The following is a 17,735-nucleotide window of genomic DNA, read 5'->3' on the forward strand; positions in this document are numbered from 1 at the left end:
TTTTATTCTGAATTAGCTAAAGGGCAAAACCCTGTAAAAGAGAAAATGAACCACTTTTTGCTGTCATCAAAAATGAGGAAATGGCTCTAGGCAGTAGCTAAAGAGTCCTTTTGAACTTCAGAAGTTCACTGACTTGGCAGTAAGGAAGATCTTGTTTGCCCTGCTATTTCTAAAGAACTATTTATCCTCAAATAATTCCAGTAAGTAAGGCACAATGAAAAAAAAAAATCATCAATCTCATTTTTTCTAAATATCTCTCATGTTACTCTTATATGTTACACCATATCCAAAGTATGGCCTTAGTGTTTTATGTATATCTTGATATATGATGCATATTTCTATTTAAAATAGATGATCTAATTACACAAGTAATTATATGCAAAAAGTTGAAGCTGTTTTGAAAAATGGTTGTCATAAGAAATCAAGGCAGGACAATTTTGTCACAGTCTCAACATTCTTATGTTTTATGCTTTCCCAGCAGTAATGTATAAGCTGTTCTGCATTGTCACTAGCATTTAATACTGTAGTTTTTATTTTAGCCATTTTAACATGTGAGCAGTGGTTTTAATTTATATCTCCTGAACGGCTAATGACGTTGAATATCTTTTCTTATGTTCCTTTGTCTTCTAAATATTCTCTCTAATGGTGTCTAGTAATTTTTTTCATTATGTTTGAACTGGGTTGTTTTCTTACTGTGGTATTTTGTGACTTCCTTTTTTATTTCAGTGCAAAGTTCCTTGTCAAATATATAATTTCCAAATGTTTTCTGAGTTGCTAGCCTGCCTTTTCACTGTCTTAGACAATTGATTTGGATCAAGTTTCAAAGGCAATGTAGTAAAGAATGGACAATCTTTATAACAAAAGAATCCTGGGATAAATGGACATTCATATCCAAAAATTGAACTTTGATTCATATCCCCAAACAAGAATGTTACCTCAAAATGTATCAGAGACCTAAAAGCTAAATTGAAACTGTTAAATCTTGAAGATGACATTGAAGAAAATATGTGTGATCTTGCATTAGGTGAAAATTTCTTAGATGAGACATCAAAAGCACATTTCTAAAAGAAAAAAATGCTAAACTAGACTTCATTCAATTTTTTAAAAAGTCTACTTTTCTAAAGACAGACTACTTTAAAAAATAAAAACACAAAAACCTGGAAATAAGAAGAGGAGCAAGAACTTGGAAATAAGAGGAAGATTCAGCTAAAGGAGTCTATAGGAAATCCCAGAAAAATATGGGGCCCTGGAAGCCAAGTGAAGTTGTATCAAGAAGGAAGGAGTGATCTACTAGGTCAAAACTGCTGATGGGGAATGATGAATTTGAATTTGAATTGAGGAGTTAGCAGAGACAAATTTCCCCAGACTCTAAGACCTCTGGCCACTGTTGTCTTCCTAGTCATGACTCAGCTACCACCAAGGTAGGAGTTATAGCAACAGCTTTGGCCCATTATCTGGTGAGACGGACTTAAACTTGGTGCCACAGGCTTTGTATTTGGCACCAAAGGGATTACGTTTAGGTTGATGCACACTGAAACTTCAGTCACTGAGATATCTGCATTTGTTCATTCCCTCCTTCAATACTTGTAGAGCCCCTTCCCTGGGCTTCACCATCACTGAACACACAGCAACACTCTACACACTAGTTACTTTAAATAGGCCCAGTACCTGACAATATGGAACCAACAGAATGGAAGAGAGGACAAGCATGAGCCACACTGGTTAAAACTATGATGCGTCTCTCCACTGCATTACAAGAGTAACTTTATTGTTGATTCTAGTGTTTGGAGGTGTTATTAGTCACAGCACTATGAGCACTATGTTTGGAATTGTTCTGCTGTTATCAATGGCATGTTTACACCAGTTTTCACATTCTGTGAATGTGCCTTTTGTGTGTTTAAACTCATCTTTCACTTCACTTTTTCACTCATTTTATGTTTCTTGAGATTTCTTTATCCTTTGCCAAACTAAAGTTGCCATACACCTTAGTTTCATTATTAGTCCCTGTGTATCTCTACTTAAATTTGATCTCTGTTTAGAGTAAACAAGCCAAATGTGAGGACTAGAAAAACATTAATCATGAACAACTGGGATGAGTCTGAAACATATGTGTAACCTGTATAAGACACATGTCCATAAGTTTTGCCACCTCTGGGAAACTGCCAATTAAAAACATATTGACCTATGGCCAATTCATGTTGATGTATGGCAAAAACCATCACAATATTGTAATTATCTTCCAATTAAAAATAAATACATACATAAAAACATATTGGCAATAGAGGTGGCAGACATTTTTGGAAAAAAAATTCTATTTTCAGCAAGTATCTTCATCAGATAGATTTTCATTACTAGAAATCACATGTGTTTGTTGTGAGTACTTTTCAAATATCAAAGAGAATCTAACATAGTGGTTAAGAGAACAGATTCTGAAATTGAAGTGCTTAGGCTCTCAATTCATTTACCTACTCATTGTGTTACCATGAACAGGTTACCCTCTCTATGCTTCAGTTACTTATCTACACAGAACACATAATATTTGTGCTTACTTTAAGATTATTACGAAGATCAAATGAGTAGATACATACAGAGTATAAGAAGAGTTTCTGGAACATAGTAAGCCATGTTTATATATATAGAAAGAAGCAGCAGGGTTGAGAGAAAACAAGTGCATTGGCTTTTAAGTTAGGCAATTTGGGTTCAAAGCCTGGTCACTATTGACTACCTTCATGACCTTAGGTAGTTCAGTTAAGCTTGCTGTTCAGTTAACCCCTCCACTTGCAAAACAGGACTCGTAATAGCAGGACTCATTCCTCATAGAGTTGCCATGCTACAGTTCATGTAAAGCAATTAGAACAATACAATTAGTATCAGCTCTTCTTTTATGACTAGTGTTGAGGTGATGTGTTTCCAAAAATACAGATGACATCATGGAACACAATCAAATTATTTATAAGATACTCAAAAACTAAAATAAAAAAAAAAACTAGGGGAAAAATATAAAATATATTTGCCTGGGTTCCAGTCATTCTGAATGAGTTTGGAAACGCAGAGAATTTCCCACAGATAGTACCTTAAATCCAATAAGAACAGATAACATGTAACAGTTAACAGTTACTAAATGATTTTAAGGTTACCAGAGTGAGTAAATGGCTTGCAATTAATCGACGGTCTATATCTTGATTTATTTGCTGTGAATATGACAATTTATCATTGAGAGGAGCTAAATACTTCACTACTTTTGATGGAGTGTCTGTATGCAATAAATGCCTATCAATGGATATTCAAGTGGTTGTTTAGTGAGCTAAAGAGGAATAGCAATATGTATGGAGGTAAGAAGATAAATACACATTTTTGATGCTCTAGGGTGAGCTTATAAGAGGACTGTAGAGAGCTGAGAAACGACAGCAGCCTAATACCAGCTGACAGGCAGCCACAGGAAAAGAGCAAATGCTGGAACCACTGAGCATTTACACGACCGGGTTCCCAGTGTCTACAAGCTCTGAGTAACAACCACAAAAATCAAAGAACAATCTGTAGGCATAAAGAGAACATAAAGGACTATTAAGACCACATTAGGCTCTCCTTTGATACTGGCATGTATAAATGATATCCATCAACAACCACAGTACCACCTTCTCAGTTAACACAGCACTACCGTCATGGAGAGAGCTAACCTTTTTTTAACCAAAATAATTGAACTATTTACACTCTGCAAACGCAACTTCATTGTGCCATGGAAAGAAAGGCTTTTTCACATTTTCTTTTCTGCGGTGGAGTCTTTTGATATACTATAAAACTACCAAATGGCGGGGGGAAGGTTGAAATTTCATTTTAATTATAAGGTTGTTTTTTTGAAAAAGACAACTTCTATTAGTAAGTTGACAAAAGAAAAATATGAGGAAGAGTTTAAATAAAGGAAGTTACAACTTTTAAATCCACACTTAGAAGTTTCCTGAGATACCACTGGAAACTTTCTCCTCAAAACAAGGTTAATTTAACCATTTTAAGAGGATGTGTTTGTGCCTTAGGTAATTTGTTCTCACACTGAAAATTTACCTGAAGATACAGCTGATTATATTGGGCCACCTGACTTGGACCAGGTAATGTCAGAAACTGTATTTGGATTCTGACCTTCAGTCATTGTTCTGACTATAATTTAAGTGAGCAAAAGGCTTTATATCAGTAGAAAGAAAAACTCTGTTAATAGTAAAATTTGATAAGATGCACAAATTAAGAATCAAAGACAGAGGTTTCTGTTTCTCTCATTAAACAGCAAAATTAGATTTACATGTACCATTTTTAATAAAAACTCACATAGACCTCATTCCTGAGGATGCTTAGGATTTCACTGTCAGGCTTTATTATTTGCCACCTAATGGCATTTGTCTAGTTAAAAGCAGTAAAAATAGTCGCGGTCTAGCTATACCACTCAAGATCCAAAAAATTCTTTGTAGACATGGTGAGTTATTTGCAAACTGTTATTTTTCTTCCTTTAAGGACAATGTGACAAGAACAACTTCTGTGTCACATTTACTTTATAAATTCTTTTTAAAATGTACAAAGATTAGTGGGTTCTAAGCCTGGAAATAACCAGACCCACATAGCTTTATAGCCAAGGTAAAAGTGAGTGTCCAATTCAAATAAAAATGAAAGTTTCTGGGATTTTCAGAAACTTTTGAACTCTCTGCAGCTTGTCAAATTTAGTTAAATTTTAATTGTAGTGTAAATATTATTTATCTTAGAATGAAAAGGGTAATTAATCCAAATCTTTTGAAGTAGGCAGAAAGTATTTTATGTAACGTTTTGTCAGATATGGATCAATAGGGAATGAATACCATTCTGCCTGATAACTTCATATACCCCATGCATTTTACTTCCTAATGGTTGTTAGGCAGTGGTCTAACAGGTAGTTCTTAAAACGTGGTGGTGAAAAGGTCATGGTGCTAACAAGATTAGATTCATAGCCAATCATCTTCAAAAATGTGTATGAAAAGTCAGGGAAACAGAAAGTCTGTGCACTGCGAAAATCAAGTTTCCGGCTCTTTAAAACCCTGTGAGCTGTAAGGTGAAAATAAAACATCAGAAAATAATATGTCTGCAAAATTGGGTTTTGTGTGAAACACTTACCTTAGTTCCATTAGCAGAACTTTGCATTAAGGTGGTAGAAGAGAGGATATGAGTGTGCACAAATGTTTTTGTTAGAAACAGAGAGAGAAATCCCATAACTGCATTTCATACCTTCTGATTCTTCCTTTTCCAGGCACTAAGAAATATTTCTTATGAGTCCAAGAGAACTTCTTTGCCAATTTAGGGCCTCATATCTGACAAGGGCAATGGGAGAAAGCGATGAATCCTAAAAAACAAACAAACAAAAATCCAAATTAACGAAATGAATGGTACAGGATTTTTTTCCTTCGAGTATTATTTTATTCATTGTTAATTTTTATGGAAGTAGAGTTGATTTACAATACTGTGTTAATTTCAGCACATATTTTTTCAGATTCCGTTATATATTATTGTAAGATAATGGTTATAATTTCCTGTGCTCCACAGTATAGAATTGTTGCTTATCCATTTTATACATAGCAGTTTGTATCTGATAATCCTGTACCCCTAATATGTCCCCCTCCTTCCTCTCCTTTGGTAACCCCAAGTTTGGGTTTTATATCTGTGGGTCTGTTTCTGTTTTGCATCTATGTTCATTTGTATTATTTTTTGATTCTACATATAAGTGATATCATACAATATTTGTCTTTCTCTAACTTATTCACTAATTATAATGTTTTCTAGGTCAAAAAAACCCAAAAAACTAAGAACAACCATATGATCATGGGTACTGGATTTTTAGTATAATTAGGAACAGCCTTTTTCTTAAGCTTGGAAATAAAATAATAACAGTGTGAGCCTGCTTAGTGTTACCGCTTGGAACTTAATTCCAGTCTCAAGTGACACTTGTTCTTTTTTCCCAAAGAGGTGTTAAATCTTTTTGAAAGAATAGAGTCCATTAAAGTGTATCACGTTTGCTCCAGGTAGCATGTTAAGGATCCACGTTCATAGGAATGAAATATTACACACTATCCAATCTCTATTCATGTCATGTGTTCTAGTCTGCAAGGCTTTTTATTTTTAAGGAATATTAATATTCCTTAGAAATAATATTAATTATTTATTAAGGAATATTCTCTGTCTCCTGGAATATCCAAGGAATGAAAAGGGTAGCTAATCTATAGTACACTAAAACAACTAAAGAAAATGAAATTTAAAATATTTGCAAAGACTGAAAAAAATATGTTTAGAACTGATTCAAAATAAGAGCATTACATATTAAACTGGTGATTTGTAGCCAAACCTTACCCACAGAAAACTTTCTGACTTTAAATGTATTTATTGGAAAATTAGAAAGATTTAAGATAAAAGAACTAAGCAATCAACCCAACAGTCTAAAACAATTACAAAAATAAATTTAAGAAAGGAATTAAGATAAATATAAAAATTAATGAAATAGAAATTAAACAAATTAAATAATTAAATTAAATAATTAAAACAAATAGAAATAATTAACATGATTCAAAAACAAAAGAACTAATTCATTGAAAAGGTATATGAAAAGGTCACTTTTTAAAAAGTTATGAGTAAGGAAAAGTAAGGCACAGATTAAAAAATAAGATTACATAAGATGATATCTATAGAAGATTTAAAAATTACTAAAATTATCAAAAGAAGACCTGGAAAATTTAAAAAGACAAAAGAAAACAGTTACAAACACCGAAATGGTCATGAAGAAATATCTTGCCCCCACCAGCTCTCACCAAAGGAAGCACTAACAAATCTTAAAGCAGGAGATTTCTGACTAGCTGATCAAGGATACAAAATAACAAAATAGTAACAAATCAAATCTAGCAATTTGCTGTAAAAATAATACAGAATGACCAAGTAGGAATTTATCTTGGGAATGCAAATGGGGCTCAACATTAGAGATCTTTTAAAGAATTGCACTATATTAATATGTTAAAGGATAAAAACTATTTGATATGTCACGACTCTGAATAAGAATCCTACAGGAATTCAACATTTTAATGAATATTTTCAAAAGCTTTTTGTAAAATAAAAAATGCATAATTTCCCTGACTTTATAAAAGGATCTAGCAAAGTCTTACATCAAGCACTCCCCATAATCAAGAGATACTGGAAGCATATCCACATTGACAAGAAGTGTGTAATTGATCAGTCTTCACTCAAGGTCCCAGTCAGTGTAATAAAATAAGGAGAACAACTCAAATATTAGAAAATAAGTTACAAAATGTCATAATTTGAAGATAATTGGGTCCTGAAGATACCAATAAGACAAATTTTAAAACCAATAAGCAAATTTCATCCAAATAGCCAAATACAAAATCAACATATTTAAAAAACCTGTAATTTTTATTCACATCAGAAAACCAACTAAAAAATAGAATAAGAGGTCTATTTATAATTAATAATCACATCAAATATTTAGGAATAATCCTAACAAGACTTCACTGAAGGGCATAAAAGAAAACCTAAATAAATTAGAAAAAATACTTTTCTTATGAATGAGAAAATTCAGAATTTTAAAGATGTCTACATTCTCTAAAATAATCTATGAATTTAGCAAAATACTAAGAGAAAAATAAAAGGGTCAGTGAAGGGTAATAGGGCAAAGATGGTCAAACCCACAAACTGCCAGTTATAAGATAAGTAAGTACTAGGGACACATTTTACAATATGATTAATATAATTGCTGTATGCTACATAAAAGTTGTTAAGAGAGTAAATCCTAACAGTTCGTATCACAAAGAAACCATTTTTTCTTTTTCTTTTATTTTGTACCTGTATGAGGTGATGGATGTTCGCTAAACTTATTGCAGTAAACATTTCTTGATATACTTAGGTCAAATCATTACGATATACACCATAAATTTATATAATGCTGTATATCAATTATATCTCAATAAAACTGGAAGAAAAAATAAATTTAAAATATAAAGCAATGTTTTCTGGAAATTTTAAATCTGTTTAAAATCCATTAAGAAGAGTGAATATGTAAAAGTAACAAAGATAAATCTATAAAAGAAAACCAAGATGGAATATTCTTGCCTGCTACATATCAAACATATTATAGGATCATAATAATAAGTATAGTAGAGGCACAGAAATTATTAACTAGATTCATGGAATAAGAGTCTAAAAATAGATGAAAGCATACATGCTTATTTAAGATACAATAGTAATGGCATTTTAAATAAATGAAAAAGGGTATATTTTAAAATAAAACTTCTTGGGAGAATAATTTACTTATTGAGAAAGATACAGCTAATTCACAGCTCATATTCATAAAGACAAATTCCAGATTGTTATAATCTAAGCATAAATATAATACTATATATGTATTAAATATAGTACTATAAAAGTCTTACACTATATTGTAATATAATTTCTTTTTGATGTTGGAATCAAAAGTGAAAGTCAAGTTGCTCAGTCATGTCCAACTCTTTGCAATCCCATGGACTGTAGCCTGCCAGGATTGTCCATCCATGGGATTTTCCAGGCAAGAATACTGGAGTGGGTTGCCATTTCCTTCTCCAGGGGATCTTCCTAACCCAGGGATCGAACCTGGGTCTCCCACATTGCAGGCAGACTCTTACCATCTGAGCCACCTGGGAATCCCTGGAATCAAAACTGTGTTCTTAAATAAAAAATTTCTAACAACAAGGAAACTGAAGTGAAAAAAAAAAAATATATATATATATACACACACACACACAAAGGGACTCATCATCTGTGGTAGAGAATATAAAGCCAGAGTTTACAGAAAAGAGTCACTGACAATCAGGTTTTTGGTATCATTGGCAGTATATTATGCTACAATTTCTATAAAAGAGAAATACCAAAGCAATACTATAGATTTTCTTTGTGATTATTGATGTTCACAATGCATAGAACAAAGTCTAAAAAGTATCCATATTAACCTGATGGTGATGATTGACTACATTGAGGGAGACTAGAATTTAGTATTATTCTAGTCAAAGGTACACTGGCTTCGTATATAAGAAGGTATCTAAGTGTTCATCAATAGAGAAATGGATAAAAGAAGATGTGTTTTACACACACACACACACACAGGAACATTACTCATCCATAAAAGAATGAAATATTGCCATTTGTGGACTTCCCTGGGGGCTCAGTGGTAAGGAATCTGCCTGCCAGTGGAGGAGATGCAGGTTTGATCCCTGGGTCAGGAAGATCCCCCCCCCCGCCCCGGAAAAGGAACTGGCAAGCCACTCCAGTAGCCTTGTCTGGGAAATCCCATGGAAAGACAAGTCTGGTGGGCTACAGTTCATGCGGACACAAAAGAGTTGGACACTTAGTGACTAAAAACAACAACAAATTGCCATTTGTAGTAGCATGGATGGATATGATCACATTGAGTGACGTAAGACAAAGACAAATTTGTATGATATCACTTATGTGTGAAATCTAAACAAATGGACTTATTTACAGAACAGAAAGAGACTCACAGACATAGAAAACTTACGGTTGCCAAAGGGAAAAAGGAGGGGGAGGGATAAATTAGGAGTATAAGTTTAACAGATACACACCACTATATATAAAATAGTTAAATAAGAATAATCTACTGTATAGCACAGGAAACTATATTCAATTTCTAGTAATAATCTACAATGTAACAGAATCAGGAAAAAAAGAGTATAATTGAATCTCTTTGCTGTATACCTGAAATTAACATTATAAATCAACTATATTTATCTGAAAAATAAAAAGAATGTATAAAAATAGGTAAATAAGTTAGGTGGTGAGGTAAATTATCGTTACGAGAAAATCTTGATCAATCTATCTTACAATTGCCTAAAGCAATGACAAATGTGGGGAAGATAAATGTTACTAGAAAACAACTGTCTGACTTGACAACTATGAGAAGAAAGAATTTGTTTTGCCACTTCAGCTGTAACCCCACAGAATCAAGGAACTTTAATTTATTTTATAGTTTAGTAGAGTGAAATGCTTTCAAAGTATTTCAAAGGGTAAATTATTTCATTTGGAAATAAATGAAATAAACATCATTTATATTACAAATCAAAATGTTTAAAAGTTGCTATTTCTATGTTATTGCCTGAGGCAAACTCTTTATCAAAAGTTCTTTGCAGCTTAAATGCATCATGTTAACCCATGGTTCATATTATTTTAAGTCTATTAGTGTCTAAATATGGGAAAGGCAATGGCAACCCACTCCAGAACTCTTGCCTAGAAAATCCCATGGATGGAGGAGCCTGGTGGGCTGCAGTCCATGGGGTCTGCAGTCCATGGGGTTGCTAAGAGTCAGACACGACTGAGCGACTTCACTTTGACTTTTCACTTTCATGCATTGGAGAAGGAAATGGCAACCCACTCCAGTGTTCTTGCCTGGAGAATCCCAGGGACAGGCGAGCCTGGTGGACTGCCGTCTATGGGGTTGCATGACTGAAGCGACTTAACAGCAGCAGCAGCAGTGTCTAAATAAGTTTTAGAAATATCTCAGCTCAAAAACAGTGTTGACCATACAGGATTCAAAAGCAGTATTAACCAAAGGTCACTGAAATGGCCCTAAGAAAATAATCTTTCCAAAAATAAACTCATAGACCAATCTTGTGTATATTTTTAAAACTACATGCTTTAAGAAAAAAAAAAAAAAACTGTAGCTGATTATTTTGTGCAAATTTTAGCTCTACCATCAATCCTGTTTTGATATCCTCTCTCTCCAAAAAGACAGAAGAAAGGAAAATAAAAAGTGACTCTGACTTAGATCTTAAACCTCATTAAAACTAATGCCAGTAAAGACTTCTGTGAAAGATAGTTAACACTGCTGGGTGTACTGAGAAAGTCTTCTTTAAACATTGCTTTTGAGAGAGCAATTTAACACAGGCAACAACCTTGAAAATTACTCAAATGATTGATTATAGTAGGTCTATGTCTGAGGATTTATCCTTAAAAAATAGCAACTGGACAAAGATCAATATTCTATAATAACCTTCTATTACAGCATTATAGCATCAATTATAACATTTGGGGCAAACTAAAAGTCCAGCAATAGGACTTATAGTTAAACTCTGATACAGCTGTTCATTACTCATTTAATGTTTTTGAAGATGAATTTATGACATGGGAAAATAAAAACACAAGGTACAAATTGTGTTTACAATAACGAATGCACACACATATACATACATATGTATACATATCTGTGTCTCTCTACCTACCTACCCATGCATGAAAGGGAAGACATAATTGCCAAATGACTCCTGAGACAAAAACTTGATTTTACCTAGCCTGTGCCATTGTTTCAACCTAATTTGCTTCTTTGACTACACGCACTGAAGAAGAGAAGTCTATTGCATAAAGTGAAAAACAGTAGAGCAATTAACAATATCCCAATCCTTTCTCTCTCTCAGTTCCCATTCCTGGTCCCAGTGGATGATTGTTTAAATGAGCACATTCTTCTTTCAGTGTTTATGGATGGGCTCCTCTTATTCAGACCTGGCTGCTCCTGGGCCTTTATTTTCCATTTCTTGTTTATTCACAGCAAAGTGAGGTGAAGAAGGTGTGTGCACTCTGAGCCCCTTAAAGCACAAGCCTCAGAAAGTGGTACTGAGATCTGTGAGTTTAGTATTGTCTCAAAAAAACAAAGCAAGCTAGAACTTAAAGACTCTTCAGCATGAGAAATGGAGAGAGAGAAGGAACAGGAGAAGGAAAATATAATGTGGACAGCTATGAAAAACCTAGATCTCAAATGATGTGAATGAACAAGATGTGTGCTGCTGTGTTCTTGTCATTGACTGGGGACCATGTTAGGGCCAAAAGCATCAACCATCACAGCTTCCTGCCATCAGAACAAGGCTAATTTCTCTATGGTCCCTCTTCTTCAAGGTTATTACTTCCATTGTTAGGGAGATGATACATGGTAGTATTTGATAGTAAAATGGATTGGAATGGGTGAATTTAACTCAGATGACCATTATATCTATGACTGTGGACAAGAATCTCTTATAAGAAATGGAGTAGCCATCATAGTCAACAAAAGAGTCTGAAATGCAGTACTTGGATGCAATCTCAAAAATGACAGAATGATCTCTGTTTGTTTCCAAGACAAACCATTCAATATCACAGTAATCCAAGTCTATGGCCTGACCAGTCATGCTGAGGAAGCTGAAGTTGAATGATTCTATAAAGACCTATAAGACCTTCTAGAACTAACACCCCTAAAAACGTCCTTTTCATTATAGGGGACTGGAATGCAAAAGTAGGAAGTCAAGAAATATCTGGAGTAACAGGTAAATTTGGCCATGGAGTATAGAATGAAGCAGGGCAAAGGCTAATAGAGTTTTGCCAAGAGAATTCACTGGTCATAGCAAACACCCTCTACCAACAACACAAGAGAAGACTCTACACATTGACATCACCAGATGGTCAATACCAAAACTAGATTGATTATGTTCTTTGCAGCCGAAGATGGAGAAGCTCTATACAGTCAGCAAAAACAAGACTGGGAACTGACTGTGGCTCAGACCATGAACTCCTTATTGCCAAATTCAGATTTAAATTGAAGACAGTGGTGAAAACCACTAGACCATTGAGGTATGACCTAAATCAAATCTCTTACGACTATACAGTGGAAGTAACAAATAAATTCAAGGGATTAGATCTGATAGAGTGCCTGAAGAACTATGGAAGGAGGTTTGGGACATTGTACAGGAGACAGGGATCAAGACCATCCCCAAGAAAAAGAAATGCAAAAAGGCAAAATGGTTGTCTGAGGAGGCCTTACAAATAGTTGTGAAAAGTAGAGAAGTGAAAGGCAAAGGAGAAAAGGAAAAATATACCCATTTGAATGCAGAGTTCCAAAGAATAGCAAGGAGATATAAGAAAGCCTTCCTCAGTGATCAGTGCAAAGAAATAGAGGAAAACAATAAAATTGGAAAGACTAGAGATCTCTTCAAGAAAATTAGAGATACCAAGGGAATATTTCATACAAAGATGACACAATAAAGGACAAAAATGGTATGGACCTAACAGAAGCAGAAGATATTAAGACGAGGTGCCAAGAATACACAGAAGAACTGTACAAAAAAGATCTTCAGTGACCCAGATAATCATGATGGTGTGATCACTCACCTAGAGCCAGACATCCTGGAATGTGAAGTCAAGTGGGCCTTAGGAAGCATCACTATGAACAAAGCTAGTGGAGGTGATGGAATTCCAGTTGAGCTATTTCAAATCCTGAAAGATGATGCTGTGAAAGTGCTACATTCAATACACCAGCAAATTTGGAAAACTCAGCAGTGGCCACAGGACTGGAAAAGGTCAGTTTTCATTCCAATCCCAAAGAAAGGCAATGCCAAATAATGCTCAGATTACCACACAATTGCACCCATCTCACATGCTAGCAAAGCAATGCTGAAAATTCTCCAAGCAAGGCTTCAACAGTACATGAACAGAGAACTTCCATATATTCAAGCTGGATTTAGAAAAGGCAGGGGAACCAGACATCAAATTGCCAACATCCACTGGATAATCAAAAAAGCAAGAGAGTTCCAGAAAAACATCTACTTCTGCTTTATTAACTATGCCAAAGCCTTTGACTGTGTGGATCACAATAAACTATGGAAAATTCTTAACGTGATGGGAATACCAGACCCCTGACCTGCCTGATGAGAAGTCTGTATGCAGGTCAGGAAGCAACAGTTAGAAGTGGACACAGAACAACAGATTGGTTCCAAATCCGGAAAGGAGTACATCAAGGCTGTGTATTGTCACCCTGCTTATTTAACCTATATGTAGAGTACATAATGAGAAACACTGGGCTGGATGAAGCACAAGCTGGAATCAAGATTGCTGGGAGAAATATCAATAACCTCAGATGTGCAGATGACACCATCCTTATGTCAGAAAGTGAAGAAGAACTAAAGAGCCTCTTGATGAAACTGAAAGAGGAGAGTGGAAAAGTTGGCTTAAAGCTCAACATTCAGAAAACTAACATTATGGCATTTGGTCCCATCACTTCACGGCAAATAGATGGGGAAGCAGTGGAAACAGTGAGAAACTTTATTTTTTGGGCTCCAAAATCACTGCAGATGGTGAATGCAGCCATAACATTAAAAGGTGCTTGCTCCTTGGAAGCAAAGCTATGACCAACCTAGAGAGCATATTAAAAGCAGAGACATTACTTTGCCAACAAAGGTCCATCTAGTCAAAGCTATGGTTTTCCCAGTAGCCACATATGGATGTGAGAGTTGGACTATAAAGAAAGCAGAGCGCTGAAGAATTGATGCTTTTGAGTTGTGGTATTGGAGAAGACCGTTGACAGTCCCTTGGACTGCAAGGAGATTCAACCAGTCCGTCCTAAAGGAAATCAGTCTTGAATATTCATTGGAAGGACTGATGCTGAAACTGAACCTCCAATACTTAGGCCCCCTGATATGAAGAACTGACTCATTGGAAAAGACCCTGATGCTGAGAAAGATTGAAGACAGAAGGAGAAGGGGACAACAGGATGAGACGGTTGGATCACATCACCAACTCAATGGACATGAGTTTGAGTAAACTCTGAGAGCTGGACAGGGAGGCCTGGTGTGCTGCAGTCTGTGGGGTCACAGAGTTAGACACAACTAAATGACTGTACTAAACTGAATTGAACTCAGTATTTGATAGCAAGACATTTCTCTCGCCATCCTGTTCTGACCACTACAATATTTTTTTTGTTTTGGTCAACTGTAACTTTTTAAACCAAAACATGCTTATTATCATGTGAACTCTGAATATCGGCAGGACCTCTGCCTTGCTTCTCTTTTTTCTAAGCCAAGTTGGCCACCTACTTCACTTAACCTCATTTCACAAAGGTTAGATAACCACAAACTGAACTTGAAAAAAATCTGCCTTAGAAACAGACCAACATGTTAGTAACATCTGCATTTAAGTGTTTGGATTACAGGTACATTTTGTTTTATAACTTTTATTTTCTAAAAATTTTTATAGTGTGTATTACATTTCGAATCTTTGATAATGTTTCATCTTTGTCCAAGCTATTTTAACTGCATTTGAGCCAAATCAAATTTATTCATAGGGATAAAAGGATATATATAAAATGAGCATAGAAAACAGAACAAAACAAAAATCTTGTTGGTATTTACCAGTGTCTATGACTGATTTAATTGTTTATCAGACTATATCACCAAATTCTTTACCTTCTTCTAGTCTTTTAAGCTTCTGCTTAATCTTCCCAAATTTCCTTACCTAAATTCACTCTTTGATCTTTCCACTTATTTAACAGGTCATACCACCCTCTACATTTCTTGCCTCGCTCACACCTTAAAACCTGTGATTATTTTATTTTATATCTCCTTATACCTGCAGATAAATTCCATGTGGAGGACACTGGCTATGTCCTTTTCCTAGGATAATTCCTGGAATGGGAGAATGCTCAGTTGATACACATACACACACACACATATGGATATATACATTTATAATACATATATACATATGCATACATATAGACAACACTATTAAATAAATTATACATCATTTTACAGCTTTGTTAGTTTTTCTTTCACATGGACAGGATAATAGCTCCCAATATGTCACCCTGTTTTTGAGGTGATTCCTATCCAGTGATGTCAAATAGCTACCAGCTTTGCTTTTATTCCCATGTGAATCAACAATACTTTTGCTGAAAATGAATAAAAAGTTTGAGTCATGTTGATTTCACAGACTTTTACATTTCTGCATGCAAAAGTATTTCAGACTCCAGTTGGAAAGGAATGGATGGCACTAACGCATTACGATGAAAGCTATTTCCGTACAATGTCCAATCTGATTATGTAAACAAAGAATGTTTGGAAAGGTTGTGGAGAAAATGAAAGAGATTTTAGACGTTAATGCCATAAACATCTTAGAACTAGGCTCAAAAATTGACCCCTAAAAGTCACTGAATAGTTTGTCTTTCGCACCATACAAAATGTATTTGCATATGCTCTACTTTGAAATGAATCACCAACATACTGACAAAAGCAAACCACTGTATACTGCTTCCTATGTACCAGGCACTGTTTCAAATGCTTTCTGTATATTAACCCATCTAATCCTGTGCCCAACCCTATGACACGGGGAATTATTACCCTCCTTAATTTACTGATGTGGAAACTGAGGCACGGAGTGAGCTCATTTGAAACCAAAAAGCCGTCAGAGCAGCCACCTGAGTTTCCCTCTTGAAGTGCACTGCTCTAGCTTACAAAGCTATTTAGTCCCCACTCCAGGGTGACTGTTGGCTGGCCCAGGGTCATGTGGCTAGACAAAGCCAGAATTTGAACACAGTCTGGCCTCAGGTTTTTTCCTAACTCCGTCATGCTTCTCTAAAAGACCTGGAACAGACGAGAAGTACAGCCATCCCTTCCATGGGGGTTTGACTCTCTGTGGATACCAAACCTACAGATGATCAAGTCTCTGGCTGTATTAAATGAGCCAGGGTTATCATCTACATGCAGGCACCTGCAGTGAGGGTGGGAAGGACACTGGAGTTGGATTCAGAAGTCTCCTGAGAAAATTCTGAGCTCTGTTCCTAAATCAGATACTAATGTAGCTGGTGTCTACTTGTCTCTAAGATGAAAGTACGAATCCTCCATTATTGTGCTTTTGTTTGGGGGCTTCCCTGGTGGAGTGGGAAAGAACCTGCCTGCCAATGCAGAAGACATGGGTTCAATCACTGGGTCGGGAAGATCCCTTGGAGAGGGTATGGCAACCCACTTCAGTATTCTTGCCTGGGAAATCCCATGGACAGCGGAGCCTGGAGGGCTACAGTCCAAGGGGTCACAAAAGAATCAGTGACTTAACAACAATTGACTGAATAGGTGACACATGCTGTATTATTCTTGAGACCTTAAGGTACTTTGTGAGGATTCACTCTCTAAACTGTGGCTGCCTTTATTCCTTCTGTAAATAACAGAGCTCATGGAATTACTTATGCAAATAGTAGACATGGAATAATCAGTATTGCTGATCTCAAATAGGAAGCAGGCTCTCCCCAGGTCTTTTACATTCAAACATTCAACACAGTTTTCAAGTGTGCTCAGGAACCAAACCCTGAGAAAGTTCCATAGAAAATAGTAGGATGAAAAGGTATGGTGACCATTCTCACCAGTCTTAAACAGCAAATGAAACAGGACACCAAAACCAAAACAGAAATATGTGCCGTGGAGGGCAAAAAAAGCTCTGTGAATTCAGAGGAAGATGAAGCACTTTGGAGCGGGGAAACTCAGGAAAGGAGACTTTCAGTATATAGATATTAGCAGAAAAAGGGGAGCATCAGATACAAGGAAATTCAATTCTATCTGACTCAATGTCAGACTTCCACAGAACATCTAGTTTTTCAAGGCACTGTGCTAACTGGGAAATCAAGAAGAAGATAGTCCCTGAACTCAGAGCTTAGAATTTGGGGGAGACTGTCTAAGTTAGTTCTCTCACCACAGAAGCATAAGGCCAGAATAACACAGAAAAACTAATCACTATACTCCTCAGAGATGTAGTTTAAAGAAAAAAAGGCAACAGTAAAAGGGGAAATTGATGAAGAACTATTTAATTCTGCCTATGGGAGACAGAGTTCAGAGAGTACCAAAAAGAAAAAGAGATGGTTGACCAGAGTCTTAAATGAAGCCTAAATAGATAAT

General features: G+C 35.5%; 1 protein-coding gene across 14 annotated transcripts in view; it reads right to left on the reverse strand.

Moving 5' to 3' along the window:
• The window catches only part of AHR (aryl hydrocarbon receptor), a 503,901-nt gene that overhangs the window by 92,525 nt on the left and 393,641 nt on the right, over nt 1–17,735 (reverse strand). For all 14 annotated transcript variants that reach the window (XM_086397512.1, XM_086397511.1, XM_086397502.1 and 11 more), the window contains one exon: nt 5,242–5,356. The gene's annotated coding sequence lies outside the window, so the exon portion shown is untranslated. The remainder of the gene's footprint in view (nt 1–5,241; nt 5,357–17,735) is intronic.

This window comes from Bos grunniens, chromosome 4 (assembly GCF_055505025.1).
Source record: "Bos grunniens cultivar Pamir isolate PY7600 chromosome 4, Bosgru_T2T1.0, whole genome shotgun sequence".
In the NCBI taxonomy this organism is placed as follows: domain Eukaryota; kingdom Metazoa; phylum Chordata; class Mammalia; order Artiodactyla; family Bovidae; genus Bos; species Bos grunniens.